At 50.4% G+C, this 19,896-nt stretch overlaps 2 protein-coding genes across 3 annotated transcripts in view; both read left to right on the top strand.

Annotated features, from left to right (window-relative positions):
- The window catches only part of XKR6 (XK related 6), a 308,294-nt gene that overhangs the window by 143,433 nt on the left and 144,965 nt on the right, over positions 1-19,896 (top strand). The gene's annotated exons all lie outside the window — the stretch shown is intronic.
- The window catches only part of LOC134810815 (uncharacterized), a 36,963-nt gene continuing 17,680 nt past the window's right edge, over positions 614-19,896 (top strand). For both annotated transcript variants that reach the window (XM_063816873.1, XM_063816872.1), the window contains exon 1: positions 614-19,896. This exon is cut by the window's right edge and continues 16,717 nt beyond it. The gene's annotated coding sequence lies outside the window, so the exon portion shown is untranslated.

The following is a 19,896-nucleotide window of genomic DNA, read 5'->3' as shown; positions in this document are numbered from 1 at the left end:
TAGCTGTCTCACCAAAGTCTGGCTACTAGTCACTGTCCAGACGTCAATTCCCTTTACCTGCTAGCACCCCTAAGCCCAGAATTTGGGGTTCTCTTCATCTCCGTCTGCCACCCTCCCCAAGCTCTGATCCAACCCTGAGCTTGTGGCTGCTGTGGGGAGTGGAGGTAAAAATGGTAACACCAGAAGTGCACTTACGTCAGAATGCTTTAAAAAAATGGAATTATTACTCCCTGGAATGAATTTTAAGCCAGACCTTATTGCCTGTATCTGGCCACTGTCAAGAAGGGGAATCCCCTGAGTTGGGCGAGCTGTTGGACTTAGAGATTTTGTGAAATGCCTAACACCCATCCTGTCACCTTCAGGGACACTGCAGGAGCGTTGTTTTTTAGGTGCCACCCTGCGCGCCACCTCCCTTCATCCTGAACACTCCTGGATCCTCGAAATGCTCTTGTCCCCGTGGACCGCGGTCCAGCGGGGTCGCGCAGGGGGTTACAGGGGGTGAGAGGGAGCCGCGGGGCGGGGTCCGGGGGGCGCGGGCCGGGGAGCCGGGGAACAGAGCCGCGCCTGTCCCGCCCCGCGCCCCCCGCGCCCTGCTCCTCCTCCACTGGCACCGCCGCGCGCCTGGAAGAGGAGCCGAGCTCTTGTCGCTCGCCGGGCCGGGTTGTAAACAAACACTGGTGCGGCGCCTCCCGCGCAGCAGATGGCTCCGCAGCTGCCTGTCGGGCGGGGCCTCCCTCTCGGCGCCGGCGCGGGGACGCGGAGCTGCGCGGTGCCCTCGGCCGGGGACTCCCTTCGGGCGCCAGCCCGGCTCCCGTTCGCTGGGGGATGGAGAGGGAAAACGCAAGCCAGAGTCTCCGGGGCGCTCATTCCTTTTACTTCCGTCATTCGTTCCTTCTTTCATTCGTTCAGGAAAGATTTCTGAGGCGCCAGGACCGCGCTGGACCCGGCCTACACGACGCTGGCCAGCGCAGGGTGTCGCAGCTTGGGGAGGGGCAGAGCGCCCAAACCGCGGGAGCCCTCGAAACCCTGGCCGCCACGCCGTGGATCCAGGCTCTCGGATGCTGGGCCTGAAAAGCTCTTGGTCTGGATAGGAGGCCTTGGGATTGGATTCAGGCACAGCTGGGTGAGAGCCTGGTCCTGCCCCGCTTTCTGGCCCAAGGGCTTGGGCCGCTATTTCAACTCTCTGAGCTTCAGTTTCCTCTTCTGTAAAGCGGGGATAATCCCACCCACCTGGCTGCGAAGTTGTACAGATTAAGAACAATGTGCATTTGTGTTTTCTTCTGCACACCTTCGCGTTTTCTAAGTATCCCACAGTGACTATACATTCCTTTCTTTTTTTAAAAATTTTACTTTAAGTTGTGGGATACATGTGCAGAACATGCAGGTTTGTTACATAGGTATACATGTGCCGTGGTGGTTTGCTGCACCTATCAACCCGCCATCTAGGTTTCAAGCCCCGCATGCATTAGGTGTTTGTCCTAATGCTCTACCTCGACTTGACCCCAGCCCACGACAGGCTCCGGTGTGTGATGTTCCCCTCCCGGTGTCCATGTGTTCTCATTGTTCAGCTCCCACTTATGAGTGAGAACCTGTGGTGTTTGGTTTTCTGTTCCTGTGTTAGTTTGCTGAGAATGATGGCTTCCAGCTTCATTCATGTTCCTGCAAAGGACATGAACTCATTCTTTTTTACGGCTGCATAGTATTCCATGGTATATATGTGCCACATTTTCTTTATCCAGTCTATCACTGATGGGCATTTGGGTTGGTTCATTTACGTAGCAAATAGCCTTTGCTATTGTAAATAGTGCTGCAATAAACATACATGTGCATGTGTCTTTATAGTAGAATGATTTATAATCCTTTGGGTATATATGCCGTAATGAGATTGCTGGGTCAAATGGTATTTCTGGTACTAGATCCTTGAGGAATCGCCACACTGTCTTCCACAATTACATTCCTTTCAAAATGAGAAAAAAATGTTGCAGGAGATTCACTCTCCCTCCCTACTTAAAAATTCACCCATTCCGACTTAAAGATACCACCGCCTCCCACATGGGTCACGCTGGGTGCTGGCAGAACACAACTCAAATGGGGGAGACACAGTCCGATATTTAGTCCTCGAATATTCTAGAATAGATCCTGGGAATAAAATAAGTTGGGGATGAAGGTGGTCATTTAGAGTTAAAGGCAACACATGTGCCACAGACATATGACAAGACACAGACACAATGATTTTTGAGCTATTTTCTTTCTCTGCCTTCATTTAGCAAGCACTCATTACACCTTCAATGTCTGTAAGATGCGGCAGGTGCTCAGCGCTGTGATTCATGTCTGTGCATTGTGTCCTCAGGAACTCCTCATTTAGTAGTAGGAGGTAGGTATGAATGTAATAAAAGGTTAAAAAAAGGCCCAAGGCCCCACTGAAGGAGTCAGGAAGAGCATTGTGGAGGAGGTGAGGTTTGACAGGTGGGCATTGAAGGTGAGGACAGGAACAGACGGTGACGTCAGACCAAGCTTGGACACAGTCGCCAATGGAGCCTGGGTCCTTCCTTCATTCCACCCAACACAGGGACTCCTGCTGAACAAAACTACACCCGCCCAGCCTCTGTGACCGTGGGAATTCATGGGAATGCCTCACATGTGTGAAATGAGGGCAAAACACTTACCTCAGCGTGTGGTCGTGAGGATGAGCCACGATGATGCACGTGACAAGGGCAGAACACTGGGACCACTGTACAAATGTCACTTCTCGTCCATTTGTTCATTCATTCATTCGAAAGGTGGTTTTTGAGCCTGTCCTTTGTGCCAGGCCCTGTTTGTTTCAAAGCAGTGAACAAAACAGACAAAAAGCCCTCTCATGCAAGCTTACATTCTAGTGGGGGAGGGAGACAGCGAATACCAGAAATAAATAAGGTATCTAGTGAGTTAGACAGTGACAAGTGTGACAAAGACAAAGCTGGCAGTGTGGAGTACGGGGGCTCCTTATAGAGTAATTGATGTTATTCCTTATTCTTTAGTTTGGGTGACAAATAGGATCCATGAAGAGAGGGAGAGTCATAGGAAAATGTTTTGTGCTTAGATTGGGTCAGGGGCATCAAGAACGGCTTTTGAGTAAGGATGTGATTTGAGCTGTGCTTCAAGATGGTGACATGGCTGCACCTTGTACGCAGATTGGAGGGAGTGCAGCCAGGCAGGAGGGAGCACCCTGGCAGTGAGAAAAGGCACAGTGGGCTCCAGGCAGCCAAGGACAAGGCGTCAGACGTGGGCTGGTGGGCACCAACCTGGGGGTAGAATCCACCTTGCCTGCGGGTTTCTTAGCCTGGACTGGGGGAAGTGAGACTAGAGACCTGAAGGGTGAGACTAGAGGCCTGAAAGGGGCCAAGTGAGCTGCATCCTCCCAGCTGATCCCCTGGCTGGAGCCTGAGCAGACGGGAGGAGCAGGAAGGCAGATGCACCCAAGACTGCAAGACATGGAAAAGGGCTCATGGCTCTCTCTCCCATTGAAGAAAAGGTAGTGGGGTCACACAGAGTATGAGCACCCTTCAGACTTCACCTAAATCAATGGTGACATTAATTGCTGCACTTGTGTGGCTGCCTCTGTAGACCACTCAGCTTCCAGAACGCAGTGGCCCCAATGACCTGCCCTTCCCCAGTTCCGGGGAAGCTGGGGTCAGACAGCCAGAGGTGCCTTTATGGTGGTGGTGCTCTTTGAGGAGTTGCATTTGGGGTAGCTGAACATCTCCAAACCGAGTGCCAAGAGCCTGCCATGTGCACAGAAATGTCTGCCCACCCTTTTGACACTTTCCAGGTGAACACAGGGCATGTTTACCCAGGAGTCCTCAGAAGAGCCTGTGCGCTGCCGGCGTTCTGGAGCAACTGGGGAACCCACGTTTAGCAATGTGGAGAAGGGAAGGAGATGGGAAAGGAAGGCACTTGTGGGAAATGTAAATTACAGCAATGTAAATAAAGAGCTTCCCAGTAAACGCATAAATAAAAAGCAGGCAGCAATCCCCTGGGAATAGTAATCAGGCTCATCTTGCTTCTGCCTCCCAGTCTGAGGAGCGCAGCAGGACGCCTCCGGAAGCCTCTCTCATCTAGCGCTCCTAGAGGAGGAAGCTCCCCAGCCCCAGCAGCACTGGGTCCAGGAGGAGTTGGGACGTCATCCACGGCCTCCTATGGGGCATCCAGCAGGGGGCGCCGGTGAGAAGTGGGGCGGGAGAGGAATCCTGAATCAAGACCCAAGGGCTGCACAGGCCCGGAAGCAGGGGGAGGGGGCCTTCAGACAGGCTTCCTGTTGTTGCTACTTGAGGTTAGTTTGCCTGGAACACAAAGTGTATGGAGTGGGGGTATGAAGGAAATCAGGTTTTATGAGGAGGTTGTGTGACCAGAACTGTGATCCAGGTTCCCCAGCCCAGGCCTTCTTGCCCACCCCCGACCCATGGCTTTCCTCCCTGTGCAGTGGACTTCGGGGCCCGCTGTGCTGCCTCTACCAGGGGAGGTCACCACGAGGCTGTGCAGGTCATTCTGGAAAGCCCATGTGCCTTGTGCAAGCAAAGTCCTGGGTGGATCCAGGAGGCCCCCGTCCATGCAATCACCTCCAGCTCCAAACCTGTTATTTGTCAGACAGAGCTGTCCTGGGACGTGGATTTGGGGGCAGCGGCCAGACTCCCCAGAGGGGCTGCTGTGCTGTGAGGCGGGGCGGGCGGAACCCCATGCCGCTCCCTGCAGGGCTGAGGGAGGCCTGCGGCTCTCCTAGGCCCAGGAGCCTCCTCAAAGACACCCCTTGACCTGCCTCTAGGCAGGCTCCCCTGAGCCCTCAAGGCCCCGACCTTGGGCTCTGGCCTTGGCCTGCTTACTCCAGTTTTAGCAAGAATCCTGCTGGGTCAGGATTTTAGTGAAAATCCCCCACCCTTGATATCCGATCAGATGCCTCCTCCCCCACCCTAGGGATCTTATTGCCTTGGCCTGCCTGCAGCCTCCACGTTTCCTCTTAGTGATATCCCTTCATCCACCCCACGCTGCTTCTGGGCTGTGAATCTCTACTTTCTTTGTTGTCATCAGAGTTGAGCCCAATCTCTCTGACTTCCTGGAAAACTCCAGGGTAGTAGTCCCTATACCTGGGTGGCAGTCCCCCTGAATAAAGTCAGCCTTACCATTTTAATAAGTGTCAGGAATAATTTTGTCTTTATTACCTCCTCCCACAAACATCCAAGCCAAGCCTCTGGGTGTGGCCATCTGCTTGTCTACAGCCCCCTCTGGCTGTGTTCTGACATTCCCCTCCTGCAGAGAAGACAGGATTGGCCTGAGCCCAGGCTTCCACTAGCCCACAGGGCCTTTGCATGAATTAGGAAAGGGCCTCTTCCTTGGGTGGCTCAACTTAGTGTGACCTGGACACCTGTATGAGGTGGGCTGGCCCTCCTCCTCCCAGGAGCTCCCAGGGCCCCAGTGAGCACCACCCTGGCAGCCCCCGCCCTCGGACCCTCACCCACACCAGCAATATCACACCCCGTCCACCCACACTTCCTTCCTCCTTCCCACCCACCAGCAAGAATAGGCAACTGTTCTGGGTTGTTCCCTCAATGGGGGCAGGAATTGGGTTTCCTAAAGGGCTGGCAGGAAGGAGAAGTGACTGCAGGTCCCTCCCATAGAATGGCTGGGATACGGCCCTATGAGGCAGGCATGCGTGTGTGCTTATAACATTGCGAGGTGGATTTATGTAGCTCTTCACTGCTACTGCAGGACTCTGTGCCCACCCATGCACTCTCAGATAAGTTGATCTACAACGTAAATGGCACCCCTCCCCAGGACATTGCGTATTTGGGCAGTGTGCAACTTGAACACCGGTACATGGACAGATTTCTTGTACAGGGCACATAGTCCTTGAGTCAGGCTTCAGGCCTTGCAGCTTCTAGTGGTCATCAGAGGAGGGTTAGTAGTTAGGACAAACTTATTGTGCGCTCTCTCTTTTCACCTCTGGTCCTGCTCAACACTTGCTGCCCAGATGTGGCTTGCTTTGGAACAATGGCCATGTCCAGAAGAGGGAGGGGGATATGGCTCCCCTTGCATGCAATTCTCTCAAACCTCTGACTTCATTTAACTACCCGCAATGACACCTGCCAGCAACCATGACAGTGCATGCTTGGAACTTTCACCCTTTGATTCCCCACCCAGCATTCCTACCATATTTTATTTCGCACAAAACAGTGTTATCACATAATGTTAGAGGAAACATAAAGAAGGAAAAACATCCACTCCAGGTCTGTCTTTGTAGCACATTGGTTCAGCAGTTCTTTGCATTTTCCCATGTTCCCTCCAGAAAGCATGTTTGTGCATGGCTGAAAACTCCGTATACACATGTTAAAATCATCAAATTCTAGAGTGCGGAAAGACCTAGGTAATATCTCCCCTTCTCTTCCCTGCTTAGGTGGCATGGTGGGGATGTTTGCTGGAGAGAAGGAATGGCAAAAAGTGAAGTCATGTGGACTGGGGGATGTTTTTATTTTTATCCACAGGACAGCACAAGTGAATCTTGGTCCCTGTGGGAATTCTCAGGAACAGAGGGCTAGAAACAGATTTGATCAATGAAAGCTGGTTCCAGAGAGAACAAGCCATTGATAAATTCTAGTACTGCCAGTCAATCAGAGCTCATCTGTTTCTGGGAGCCAGAGTCAGGAAGGGGGTGCAGGAGGCGCAGCACCTGCTGGAAGCCGGTGACCAAGACCTGCAGGGATGCCGCCCATCCTCCTGCCATGAATCATTCATTACCTCCTCTGTCTGGGAATGGGGAAGAGATGCAGCTCTCTGGGAGCCAGCTTTCTTTCTAATTAGCACCAGAAGGACCTGGGATTGATCTCTGCTGTGGTTGATGGGTTTACCCTTGCGTCAGGGGAGGCAGGCCACTCACGGGAGATGGTTAAGCGTGCTGGGCCGGAGACCTTGGGGTTGCTTAATGCAGAGACTTTAGAGACTTTGGAAATAAAATAAGCCCCTTGCCCCTAGCCCTTGCCATCTATGTTTTTTAAGTAGCAAGATGCCTGAGGCCTGGATGAGGAAGTGATTCCTCCACAATGGCACATGGCAGCCTATAGCGGATCCCAGCCTGCTGCTCCTGCTCAGTGTCTGCGGGGCTCAGAAGGAAGTCTGCGGTCGCTTGGGAGTCATTGGCTGCACCCTGGGTGCACAGGGTGGCATGTGGGGGGGTCAGCTGGGCTTCAGCCCCTCCCACCTAGGCTGGACCCCGCGCAGTGCTCTCTGGCACCCCTGACTGAGCCCCTCAGCACTGTGACCAAACATGCCAGACACGCAGCACAGGCCGGGGCTTCAGCGGTGCAGGTGCCCGACAGCCCAGAAGGCTTTCTGCAGGTGGCCAGGAAGCCTAGGAGAGTTTAGCCCCTGCTAGGGGTGTGCGGGAGTGGGAGGAGGGTGGGCAGCAGAGGAATCCTGACGAGCCCTCCAGAAGTCCCCAAGCTTTCCCGGAGTGTGCTGCTCTGGGCTCACTCCCGGTGGGCAAGGCCATTCCAACTGGAAACAGGGGTCGGGGTGGGGGTGGGGAAGAGAGGAGAGGACACCAGCTTTAACTCAAGGTGCGGGCAATGGGGAGAGAAAACCAGGGGGAGAGAGAACTGAGCTCTGGGCTCTCCCACAGGCCAGACAGCCAGAGCCTCACGTCCAGGGACGGGGCTGAAGGAGATGCCCCCACCCTCAGCACACCCATCCCTTCACCAACTCACCCGTTCAACAGAGCCTTACCTCGCGCCATCTGCATGCCAGACTCCAGCCAGTGTCAGTCCCGGAGACTCCACAGGGAACTGGACACACAAATTTCCTATCTTCGAGTTTGCATTTTCGTGGGGAAGGCCATAAACAAACAAAAGAGACATTTTCATTTCAGATGACAAGTGCTCTGGGAAACAAGAGCTGGGGGACAGATAGTGCCTTATGGGATGGGGGTGTTGTTTTAGATTCGGGAGTCAAGGGAGGCCCCTCTGAGCTGCTATCCTTGAGCAGAGACCTCGGGAAGGAGCACATCAGATCCAAGAGCCTTCCAGGCAGGAGACCCCAAGCGCAGCTCCCCTGGGGTGGAAACCTGCTTGGAGAGTGGAAGGAGCAGCAGGGAAGCCAGTTTGGTTGGAGCAGAGGGGGTGAGGGGTCTGGGGAAGGGGACAGAGAGGCAGGTGGTGGAAAGAACGTTGGATTTTATGCTGAAGTATAAGACTAAGCTGTTGAGGGGAGGGAACTTAGAGGACGAATCAACAGGTGCAACAAACCACCATGGCACACGCATACCCGTGCAACACACCACCGTGGCACACGCCTACCCGTGCAACACACCACCGTGGCACACGCATACCCGTGCAACACACCACCGTGGCACACGCATACCCGTGCAACACACCACCGTGGCACACGCATACCCGTGCAACACACCACCGTGGCACACGCATACCCGTGCAACACACCACCGTGGCACACGCATACCCGTGCAACACACCACCGTGGCACACGCATACCCGTGCAACACACCACCGTGGCACACGCCTACCCGTGCAACACACCACCGTGGCACACGCCTACCCGTGCAACACACCACCGTGGCACACGCCTACCCGTGCAACACACCACCGTGGCACACGCCTACCCGTGCAACACACCACCGTGGCACACGCCTACCCGTGCAACACACCACCGTGGCACACGCATACCCGTGCAACACACCACCGTGGCACACGCATACCCGTGCAACACACCACCGTGGCACACGCATACCCGTGCAACACACCACCGTGGCACATGCCTACCCGTGCAACACACCACCGTGGCACACACGTACCTGTGCAACACACCACCGTGGCACACACGTACCTGTGCAACAAACCACGGTGGCACACGCATACCTATGTAACAAAACACCGTGGCACACGCATACCCGTGCAACACACCACCGTGGCACACGCATACCCGTGCAACACACCACCTTGGCACACGCATACCCGTGCAACACACCACCGTGGCACACGCATACCCGTGCAACACACCACCGTGGCACACGCATACCTATGTAACAAACCACCATGGCATATGTATACCTATGTAACAAACCTGCACGTTCTGCACGTGTATCCCGTTTTGTTTGTTTTTTTGTTTTTGCTTTTTTTTAGAAGAAACAAAGAAAAAAAGGCTAAGCTATTGGAGGGCTTTCAGCACTGGAGGGCTGCAGTCATATTTCAACCTCAAATCCTTCATTCTGGCTGCTGTGTAGGGTGGAGGCAGTGAGGAAAAGCTGCTCGTGAATTGAGTCAGTTAGTATCAGCCAAGGAGATGAGAAGGGAGAAGCCGGCAGGTGCAGACATACGTTCTGCAGGTGGGGTAAGAAGGATCAGGTATGGGGCGTGAGGAAAAGAGGAGCCAAAGATTTGCCTTATTTTTTTGGCTCGAGCAACCGGATAATGTGTTGGTGTCCTTTACTCCGCTGGGGAAGCCCGAAGGAAGAACAGGCCTGGAGGGGAAAACTTAGGAGTTCAGTTTTGAATTTGGAAAGTTGGAGATGCCTGTGAAACACCCCTGGGGAAGTGTAGGGCTTGGAGATGTCACTTTGGGAGTCATCAGTATCTAGATAATGTTAAAAGCCATGGTCGGGAGGAAAGTACCGAGGGGGAGACTGGAGAGACAGGCAGCTGCAGAGGTCTGAGCTTGCCGCACCTGGAGGACAGGAGGTGGGGGAACCAGCAGGGTGATCGGGGGACAGTGAGCTAGAAGCAAACCAGGAAGAAGAAGTGTCTGGAACCCAAGGGAAGAAAGGAGTCCAGCAGATGGGGGGTGATCCACTGAATTAAACGCTACAACAAGGCCAAGGGAGAGGGCTGCTGAGAGCTGGACATCAGACTTGGGAGGACTAAGGGCTTTGGTGACTTTTTGGCAAGAATGAGAGACTGGCAGGGGCTGCTAGTGAATACTGGTAGTTTCTTTGAGACGTTCTGCTCCAATGAGAAACAGAGAATTAAGGGCCATAGCTGGAGGAGATGTGAGGTCAGAGGATGTTTTCATTTTTGAAATATCTGGGCTGTTATTCTGAGGATGAGGGTGACCACCAGAGAGAAGAGTGGGTGGTGCAGGGAGGAGTGGGGAGCAGCATTGGGGAATGGGGGATAGGTGTTGAGGAATGGGGCCAATGGTTCTAGGGACATGGTCATCCGTCTGTGGGGACATGAGGGAAGAACAGGCAGAGGGTATGTAAGCGAGTGGCTGGTGGTAGAAAACGGAAGCCCTTCTCTACGAAACAGCTCTTCTCTTTGAAAGAAAAATATCCGCAAGTGTTCTTTTCCTGCCCAGTAGTTTCTTTTCTCTTTCTTCCTAGCTTTTCTGGGATATCAAGTCAGGTTCTCTCTTTTTTTTTTTTTTTTTTTAATAAAATGAAAGCTCTTTCTCTCTTCTGTTTCCCTCTCTTTTCTCCCTTTTCTGTCCCTTGGATTTGGCTGGGGACCTAAAAATGTTTCTGTCAACAAACTTGTCTTTTTCTCATTGTTCTTCATAGAGTTGTAGACTGTCGGAGCTGGAAGGGATCTCCGAGACCATCATCCAGGCCCATCCCCTTATTTTACACTGATGAGGAGATCGTGGGGCTTGGAGGGATGAAGTGACTCGCTCCAACCAGGACTTAATGTGGATGCCACTATTGCTGAGATCAGCCGCCATCTCGACGATAGCTGATGTTGGCCATATTCTTCAATCCTGTCACAGTTACATTGCCCCTCCCTGTATCTGGCATGCTTGTCTCTGTTACTCAGCCAGCTTCACTGAATCTGCCTGTCTCATAGAGTACATGGTAGATGTGTGCTAGCCACAACAGCACCGGCCCTGGGAGTAGGAGGGGAATCCATTCCTGATATTCCTTTGTAAATGTTTCTGTTTTGCAAGTGAAAACCCCGAGGACCGGAGAGTGTTGCTCAAGGCCAGGGAGCAGCTCCTAGTGGAAATGCGAGAGCTCTGTGGTTGCAGCAATATGATTTCCTCACGAGGGGCCCGGGAAAGGCAATGGACGCTATATTTTGCAATGGTAAATTGAGGCACAGAAGGGGGAAATGTCCTTCTAGCCTCTCTGCAGCAGACACAGTCTTTCTCTCCTGGCTGTGTGTATGCGCTGTTTGCCTCTTGGTGACTCTTGAAGGCCTTTTAAAGCTAAGTAGGAAAAGACTAGAAAAATTCTGCCCAACAGATTTGGTTAACTTTTTTTTCTTCTTCTTTCTCACCCATCATTGAGAGAATGTTTTTGGTTTTTATCAGCCAGGTGTTTCCAGTGTTAACATTGGTGCCTCCCCTGCCAGCCCACGGGGAGGTGGGCACCTCAGCCAGCCTTGGCAGCCCTTCTTGCAGGATGGGTCTCGCTGCCAAGCCTGCTCCAGGGCCTTGATCCATTTCCCTCTCTCTCTGGCTCCCCAGTAAAAAATCCCTCGTAGTGGTGTCGGTAGGGTCTTCAGGTCTTGATAGGTCTTCATGTACAGCCACCCCTGGAGGAGGCTAATTCCCGCAGCCCCCTGCAGAGAGGCGCAGGGAGCAGCCAGCCCCGGGTCAGGGGCTGTGTTCCATCAGGCATCTACCTGTTCGCAAATAGACTCAAATAAAGTCCCAGCCTGGAAGGGCTCTGAGCCCTCCTGCCGGGTCATGTCCTGAGAAAAGGGGGAACAGATAGAGGTTTTGGCTACTCTCCAAACAAGAATTAAAAGAGGCAGCAGAGATGCCAAGAGCAGGTTTCATTAAGCCAGTGGGTGCCTTGCAGCCATTAGAACCCCAGGTGCCTTTTCCGAGAATAAGCTGCTCTGCAGTGCAAAGGGGGACAGAGCATCCATTCCAATGCGCTCCTGAGCAACCCAGAACCGAGAGCCCTTTCCTCCCCAGAAAAGCTTCTTGCCACCAAGGCCAGCCACTTCAGCAGGGTGACCTCCAGAATACCACCTAGGGCATAGTCACGGGATCTTGTCCCAACTCGTCTTCAGCAGACACCCTGTTGATCTCATTGATAAGAGCCTGCAGCCACCTCAGCCACTGTGCACCTGGGCAGCCAGCCAAGCCCACTTAATTCACAGACAGGCGGGTCCGGCTGGAGCGAGTGGGCAGGACAGTGCCATGGGGCAGGGGTAAGGAGGGGGAGGCCAGCGAGAGGACAGAGCAGAGGCTGTAGGCCTGGTCCAGAACCACACAGAGCCAGGGGCAGTGCCAGGCATCAGCCACCGGGAGGTCTGGGGCTTCACAGGACAGGGGGTAGCACAAACGCTGCAGACCAGAGGGCTGCGGAGTCCAGAGTCACCCAGGAAGGGGACTCAGTCTCCAGGGCTCCCTTCATTTGTAGAGACCCCTGGGCTAGCTCTTCTCCAACCTCACCGCGCATCCAAATCCTCGGGGGCCTTTAAAAATACACATCTCCAGGTTTCGCCGAGGCACTCAGACACGTTGGAGTTGGTCCCAGGAACCTGTATTTTTAACACACGCTCAGGTGTCCTTGCTGTCTGGTATTGCTATACATATTAAGAGACCTCGATATGCGTTTCTGCAAGTCTGAAACCATTTCATCAAAGGAGCACAGGGACTCTGGTGGGCGGGGCGGGGAGAGAAGGCAAGGCCTCCAGAAAGCAATAGTTTCCCTCCCCCTGGAGAGAAGACCTGAACTTCCTTCCTGAGTCATCTGCCCTAAACAGCCTGATGTTTCAGAACTGCAGGCAAAGAATGTTGAGACACAAGGGCCGGATTCCACATGCTGATGGTGTGAGGTGACCTGCCGGTGAGATACGGAAGTTCAGCCCCATAGTGTCTAGGCGCTAGGCTTCCCCAGGGCTGAGTGTTACCAGCTCAACAGGTGGCTTTCTGGCTGCTGCAATGACTGAGCGTGGGGGGGGTGTGATTGAGGGATACAGACAGTCCCCTTGTCATCACTCTGGGTTGCCAAAGAGGTGGAGCTATTCAGGGTTGCAATCAGGAGATCACAGGCCCTGGAGGCTGACATGTCTGTGTTTGAGAATTTTCTTGGCAAAGCAGGTAACTCCTCTAAGTTTAGAGTCCCCATCTGTAAAACTGGGACTTTCAACACTAATTCAGAAGGTTGTAAAGATTAACTGAAAGAAGTGTCATCCACTGAGCCTGTTCCTGGGATCATGTAGTGAGATTCAGTAATCGCATGTTCACTGTTGTTAAGGCCAATTTTTTTATGGTAAAATACATATATTAAATTTACCATTTTAACTATCTGTAAACGTATCGTTTGGTGGCATTAAGTACACTCGCACTGTTGTGCAACCATCACCACTATCCATCGCCAGGACTCTTGCATCTTCCCAAACTGAAGCTCTGTCTCCATCAAATAACAACTCCTCATGCCCCCTTTTCCCATCCCCTGGCAACCCTCATTCTACTTTCTGTCTCTATGAATCTGGCTGTTCTAGGGACCTCACAGATGTGGAATCATGTGGAATTTGTCTTTTTGTGACTGGTTTCTTTTTCATGGAAAATGGGCCAATGACATCTTTGAAATGTAGTTTATATTTGCATTAAAGCAATAAATGTACACAGTAGTGGAATCACCATCCTACTCATGAAGCCCATGAAAGCCACATGGTATCCCTGATGAAAAATTGAAAAAAAATATTCTTAACATATCTTTTGTGTTACAACTGGTTTCATGAACTCTGCTTCCCCTCCCAGCTTTATTGAGGTATAGTTGACAAAAGGAAACTATGTATTAATGGTGTACTGTGTGATGTTTTGATACACTGTGTATACATTGTGAAATGATTACCGCAAGTAAGCTAATTAATGTAGCTTCCCCTCGCGTAGTTATTTTTTTCTTGCTGTGAGAATATTTAAGATCTATTCTCTTAGTAAATTTCAAGTAGACAATATGTTATTAACTATAGTCACCATGCTGTGCGTTAGAGCTCCAGAACTCTTTCATCCTGCCGAATTGAAACTTTGTGCCCTTTGACCAACACCCGCCCCCCATTTCCCTTCTCCCCAGCCCCTGGCACTCACCGTCCTCCTCTCTGCTTCTATGAGTTTGAGTTGTTTAGATTCCACACATAAGCGAGATCATGTAGTATTTGTCTTTCTGTGCCTGGTTTATTTCACTTAGCATAATGTCCTCCAGGTTCATCCATGTTGTTGCAAATCACAGGATTTAAATATCTTTTAAGGATGAATAAGACTCTATTAAACATTTATCTATGTATCTATATCTTTATCTGTCTCAGATTTTCTTTGTCTGTTCATCCATGGATGGCCACTTAAGTTGATTCCTTATCTTGACTATTGTGAATAAGCAGCTGGCTTATTTCACTTAGCACGACATCTTCAAGGTTTATCATGTTGTAGCATGTGTCAGAATTTCCTTATTTTTTATAACTGAAAAATATTCTGCTGTATGTAATAACCACATTTTCTCTATCCATTCATCCACCGGTGAACACTTGAGTTACTTCTACCTTTTGGCTACTGTGAATAATGTTGCTAGGAACATTATAATGTTCATATAAAGGGTACAAATATTTCTTTGGGTCCCTGCTTTCTTCTTTTCTTTTACTCTCTTTCCTTTTCTGTTTCTTCTTTTGAGACAGAGTCCCACTCTGTTGCCCAGGCTGGGGTGCAGTGGTACAATCTCGGCTCATTGCAACCTCTGTCTCCCAGATTCAAGTGATTCTTCTGCCTCAGCCTCCTGAGTAGCTGGGATTACAGGCACATGCCACCATGCACAGCTAATTTTTGTATTTTTAGTAGAGACGGGGGTTTCACAATATTGATCAGGCTGGTCTCAAACTCCTGGCCCCAAGCAATCTGCCCACCTCGACCTCCCAAAGTACTGGGATTACAGGTGTGAGCCACCGTGACCAGCCTGAATCCCTGCTTTAAATTCTTTTGGGTATATACCCGGAAGTGGGATTGGATTATATGGTAATTCTCTGTTTAACTTTTTTGAGGGACTGCATACTGTTTTCTACAGCCGCTGCACCACTTTACATTCTCTCAACAACAGCGCACAAGGGTTCCAGTTTCTCTGCATCCTTGACAACACTTGGGATTTTCTGTTATTTTGATAACAGCCATCCTACTCTGGCTGTGGCTATTGTTTCTTTTCTTTTTCTTTTATTTTTTAACTTACAAGTGATGAGACACAGTAAACGTTTACTTTCTTCCATTTTCCTTGTGGTAACCCCCAAGTCACACCAGTGCACTGCCTCTGTGGTGGAGACTGTGGAAATTCACTAAGGAAGGGAGCAGGAGAAAGATAGGAGCAGGAGAAAGACCTGATGTGGTTGGTGTTGTGGAGTTTTCATGATGATGGCTAGACTCAAGCATCTTCTCTGAGCTGTCCGCAACACTCAGCACTATACACACATTGTTTAATTTAACCCTCCCAATAATTCTAGGAGGTCAGTAGTAGTATTATCTCTGTTTTATAGCAGAGGAAATGGAAGATTAAAAGAGAAAATAGTTTTATAACTAGTCACACAGACCCTAAGAAGTAGGAACCTGGATGGTGATAGCTGCCCATCCTCCCCTCTGGCATTATTAGGACAATCAAAATCAGATTGATATATTTAATATCTTTAAGAGTGGCTTGAGGCCATGCACAGTGGCTCACACCTATAATCCCAGCACTCTGGGAGGCCAAGATGGGTAGATCACTTGAGGTTAGGAGTTCGAGACCAGCCTAGTCAACATGGTGAAACCCTGTCTCCACCAAAAAATACAAAAATTAGCCAGGTGTGGTGGTGTGTGCCTGTAGTCTCTAGCTACTCAGGAGGCTGAGGCAGGAGAATCACTTGAACCTGGAGGCAGAGGTTGCAATGAGCTGAGATCGTGCCACTGTACTCCGGCCTGGGTGACAGAGCGACACTTCCTCAAAAAAAAAAAAAAAAAAAAAAGAGTGATTTGAGGGTGGAAATGGTAACACAAAGGGCAAATAAGGGAATGTTACAAGTAAACAAAGATCACTGGAGTTGAGCTTAGAAAGATGTTGTCTTTCAGCCTGCTACCTATCTTCTCTAAGCCTTCATTTTCTCATCTGTAAAATGAGAAAATTGGCTGGGTGCAGTGGCTCACGTCTGTAATCCCAGCACTTTGGGAGGCCGAGTTGGGTGGATCACAAGGTCAGGAGTTCAAGACCAGCCTACCCAACATGGTGAAACCCCGTCTCTACTAAAAATACAAAAAGTGAGCCCAGAGTGGTGGCATGCACCTGTAGTCCCAGCTACTTGGGAGCCTGAGGCAGGAGAATCACTTGAACCCAGGAGGCAGAGGTTGCAGTGAGCTGAGATCGTGCTATTGCACTCCAGCCTAGGTGACAGAGCAAGAAAAAAAATCAGAAAATCATTACCCTGCCTGCTTATAAGACAGGGTTGTTGGGAGGATTATCTGAGGGAATATTTGTACATGTGTTTGCCATAAAGTACACTTCATGTTGACCTTGGCGATGGAAGGGCCCCAGGTGTGTCAGCTGAAAAATCACACAATTGATGAATTTAGAAAGGAGAGCTTATTTCTTAAGAAGGAGATCGCAAACTGCAGGCGGGAAATGCAACCACTGGTTGAAAACCAAAAGCAAGCACTTTTTTGCTGAAGGGGTTGGCTGAGAATACATATTCAACAGGTTCTGGGAGGAGCTATGAATATTCATGAAGGGGAAATGCATGCACGCATAGTAAGCAAACATGCACATTATGTTCCATGTTCATTTTAGGGTGGAGACTTAACATTTAAATGCATTACAGTTAGGTCCTGTATGTTAAAAGGTGAGGCAAGGACATGAAGGCACTCAGTACTCAGCCTCTGTAAACCAGCCAGAACCAGTCCACGGTCAGTGGTCTTATCAGGAGAAAGTTACTGAAATCAGTCTCTTGTCCAGTCAAAGCTGTAGTTACGGCTGGTGGAACAGGGGTTCGGTTAGTCACTGTCTGGTGGAGCTGCAAGTGTTTTACTATTGCTTATCTTGAGGCCAGTGTTGTTTAGCTGCTGGAGAAAAAGAAAAGCCTTGTGGCAGTTAGAGCTTAGTTGATTCTTTAAGTGTAGGGGTGCCTGACTTCACCATTGCCTGCACGGCCTTAGGTCCTGTTTATAATTGGGTATCTTATCACCACAGAGTCTGTTCTGTCAGTCTTATGATCTCTACTTTAGCATTAGTGCTGGTCAGTTGTGTCTAGTGTTTAAATGGAAACGGGAGTATGTATAATGAGGTGCATCCGACCTCCTGTCCTGTCATGGGCGGGAACTTAGTTTTTAAAGTTTCTCTGGGGTTCCCTTGGCCAAGAGGTGGGTGGGACCATTCAGTGGTTTGGGAGGCTTAGGATTTTATTTTTAGTTCTCAGGTGGGAACACTTTTTCATTCAGTAGAGATTTCCTGGACTGACTCTGCCCAGGGGAAGTGCAAGACCCAGTGCCTGCCCTCTAGGGGCTCTGCAGCTGCTGGGGCAGAGACTGAGGCACAGGGGATGTAAAACAAACTCCTCAAGGCCAAACGTGAAGGAGGGACTTCCAGAGAGTCCTGGGTAGGTAAAGGAGGAAGAGGTCAGGGTCGGCTCCCTGAAGGAGCAGGAAGAGGAGGCTGGGTGGTCCAGGAGGAGATGGACGATTTCCTAGACTTGCAGGCATCCAGCCGCTTAGCTCCAAGCATGTGAGCTGAGTTCCTGCTGCAGGGGAGACTCACTCCCAACACCCCACCTCGCATCCTCACCAGTGCTCGAGTACCCACGCTAAGAGTGTTCATCTTTTTTTTTTTTTCTCTTCCTCTTCAGTAAAGACGCATTGGGCATATATTATTTACGATAATTAAGTTAATATTTTATATTGTATAGGTTTAAATATTTTATCCTCCCATAATGCATGGAGTTTCTAGGGAGCCCTGCGTGCTCTGAGTACTCCGTGGAGGTCTCCAACCAGGACCCCTCTGGGTGGGCCCCAGCCCCCCAGGGCTGGCAAGAGCACTACAGCAGGACAAGCCTGGGCTCCACCACTGCCCTGGGCTCGTGGGGCTGGCCAATCTCAAGTCTCCTGCACCCTGCCTCACTGAGTTCCAGAGGCCCGGCAGGAAGAGGAGTGCGGGGAGGACTCTTCTGGGCCTAAGTGCTAGGGAGGCCCAGGGAGCTGCCTTCCCCATTTCTGCCAAGGCAGGGGCCATGGAAGGGTCCACTGCTGGGATCCAAATGTTAGTCCAGGTGGCACATCCCAGATCTGGGAAAATCCGAAATCCAAATGCTCCAAAATCCGAAGCTTTTTGAGCACCCACATGATGCTCAAAGGATATGTTCATTGGAACATTTCAGATTTCAGATTTGGGATTTTTGGATTTGGGATGTTGTACTAATCCATTTTCATATTGCCATGAAGCAATACCCAAGACTGAGTAATTTATAAAGAAAAAGAGGTTTAATGGACTCACAGTTCCACCTGGCTGGGAGGCTTCACAATCATGGCAGAAGGCAAAGAAGGAGCAAAGTCATGTCTTACATGGTGGCAGACAACAGAGTGTGTGCAGGGGAACTGCCCTTTATAAAACCATCAGATCTCATGAGAACTCACTCACTATCTTGAGAATAGCACAGGAAAAATCTGTCCCCATGGTTCAGTTACCTCCCACCGGGTCCCTCCCACGGCATGTGGGGATTATGGGAGCTACAATTCAAGATGAGATTTGGGTGGGGACACAGTCAAACCATATCAGATACTCAACTAGTATAATGCAAATATTTCAAGATAAAAAAAAAAAAAAAGGAATCCTAAACACTTCTGGTCCCAAGCATTTTGGATAAGGGAGACTCGACCTGTGATAAACTGCCACAGTCCTGCTGTGATGTGAAGAGTGAAGAAGGCAGAACAGTATGTTTAGAATGCCTCCTATTGGTAAAAACGGGAAAATCAGACAGGTGCATGTGTACTTGCTTATTTAATCATAAAGGACCACTGCAAAATTACAGTTTGGTGTGTACCTTTGGGAGGCCAAGTGGGGTGGGAAGAGGACTTTATACACACACTTATATATATACAGTACAATGAGTGTGGGTGTGTATACGTGTGTGTGGTTTACATTTGCATTTGTGTGTGTTGTGTTTATATATGTATGTGTGTGTGTATATGTGTTGGTGCAGAGAGAAAACTTCCTGAACTGTATCAGTGTATTAGACCATTTTTAATGTCTTATTCCACCAGTAGCGTAAGGTCCCAGGATCTTCCCTATCCTGGCCTGGGCCAGATGGCAGAGGGGTTTCTTTCGAGCCTCTTTGAGCCCCCAGGGCCCTGGGCCCCTCTCCTCTTCTCCCTCTAGTCCCACCTAAGATGACCCACAACCCCGCTACCCACGTACCAGCAGTTGTTAACTTTTTTGGCTCCTCCCTTTGCATCTGCATCATCAACATCATTCCCAAAACCTAAGTTGATTTTTTTTTTTTTTTTGAGACAAAGTCTTGCTCTGTCACCAAGGCTGGAGGGCAGTGGCAAGATCTTGACTCACTGCAACCCCTGCCTCCCAGGTTAAAGCGATACTCCTGCCTCAGCCTCCCGAGTAGCTGGAATTACAGGCACGCACCACCACGCCCAGCTAGTTTTTGTATTTTTAGTAGAGACGGGGTTTCACCATGTTGGCCAGACTGATCTCAAACTCCTGACCTTGTGATCCGTCTGCCTTGGTCTCCCAAAGTGCTGGGATTACAGGCGTGAGCCACCGCGCCCGGCCTGATGTCATGCTCTTTGCACAATGTTTTGTTCTGCTTGTTTTCCCTTAATGCTCTTTTACAAGCATCCTCCAAGTTTTTATAAACTCCTCATGAATAGCATTTCTAAAATGCGTTTCAGGGATGTATGGTACACTGAGCTGTCCCTAACGTCTCAGTGGCATCTCTTCTCTGATCCTGATGGGGGTGGCGG

Source organism: Pan troglodytes, chromosome 7, assembly GCF_028858775.2.
Source record: "Pan troglodytes isolate AG18354 chromosome 7, NHGRI_mPanTro3-v2.0_pri, whole genome shotgun sequence".
Classification (NCBI taxonomy): Eukaryota; Metazoa; Chordata; class Mammalia; order Primates; family Hominidae; genus Pan; species Pan troglodytes.
The sequence above is the reverse complement of the archived record's forward strand: the minus strand, read 5'-3'. Positions and strand labels throughout refer to the sequence as shown.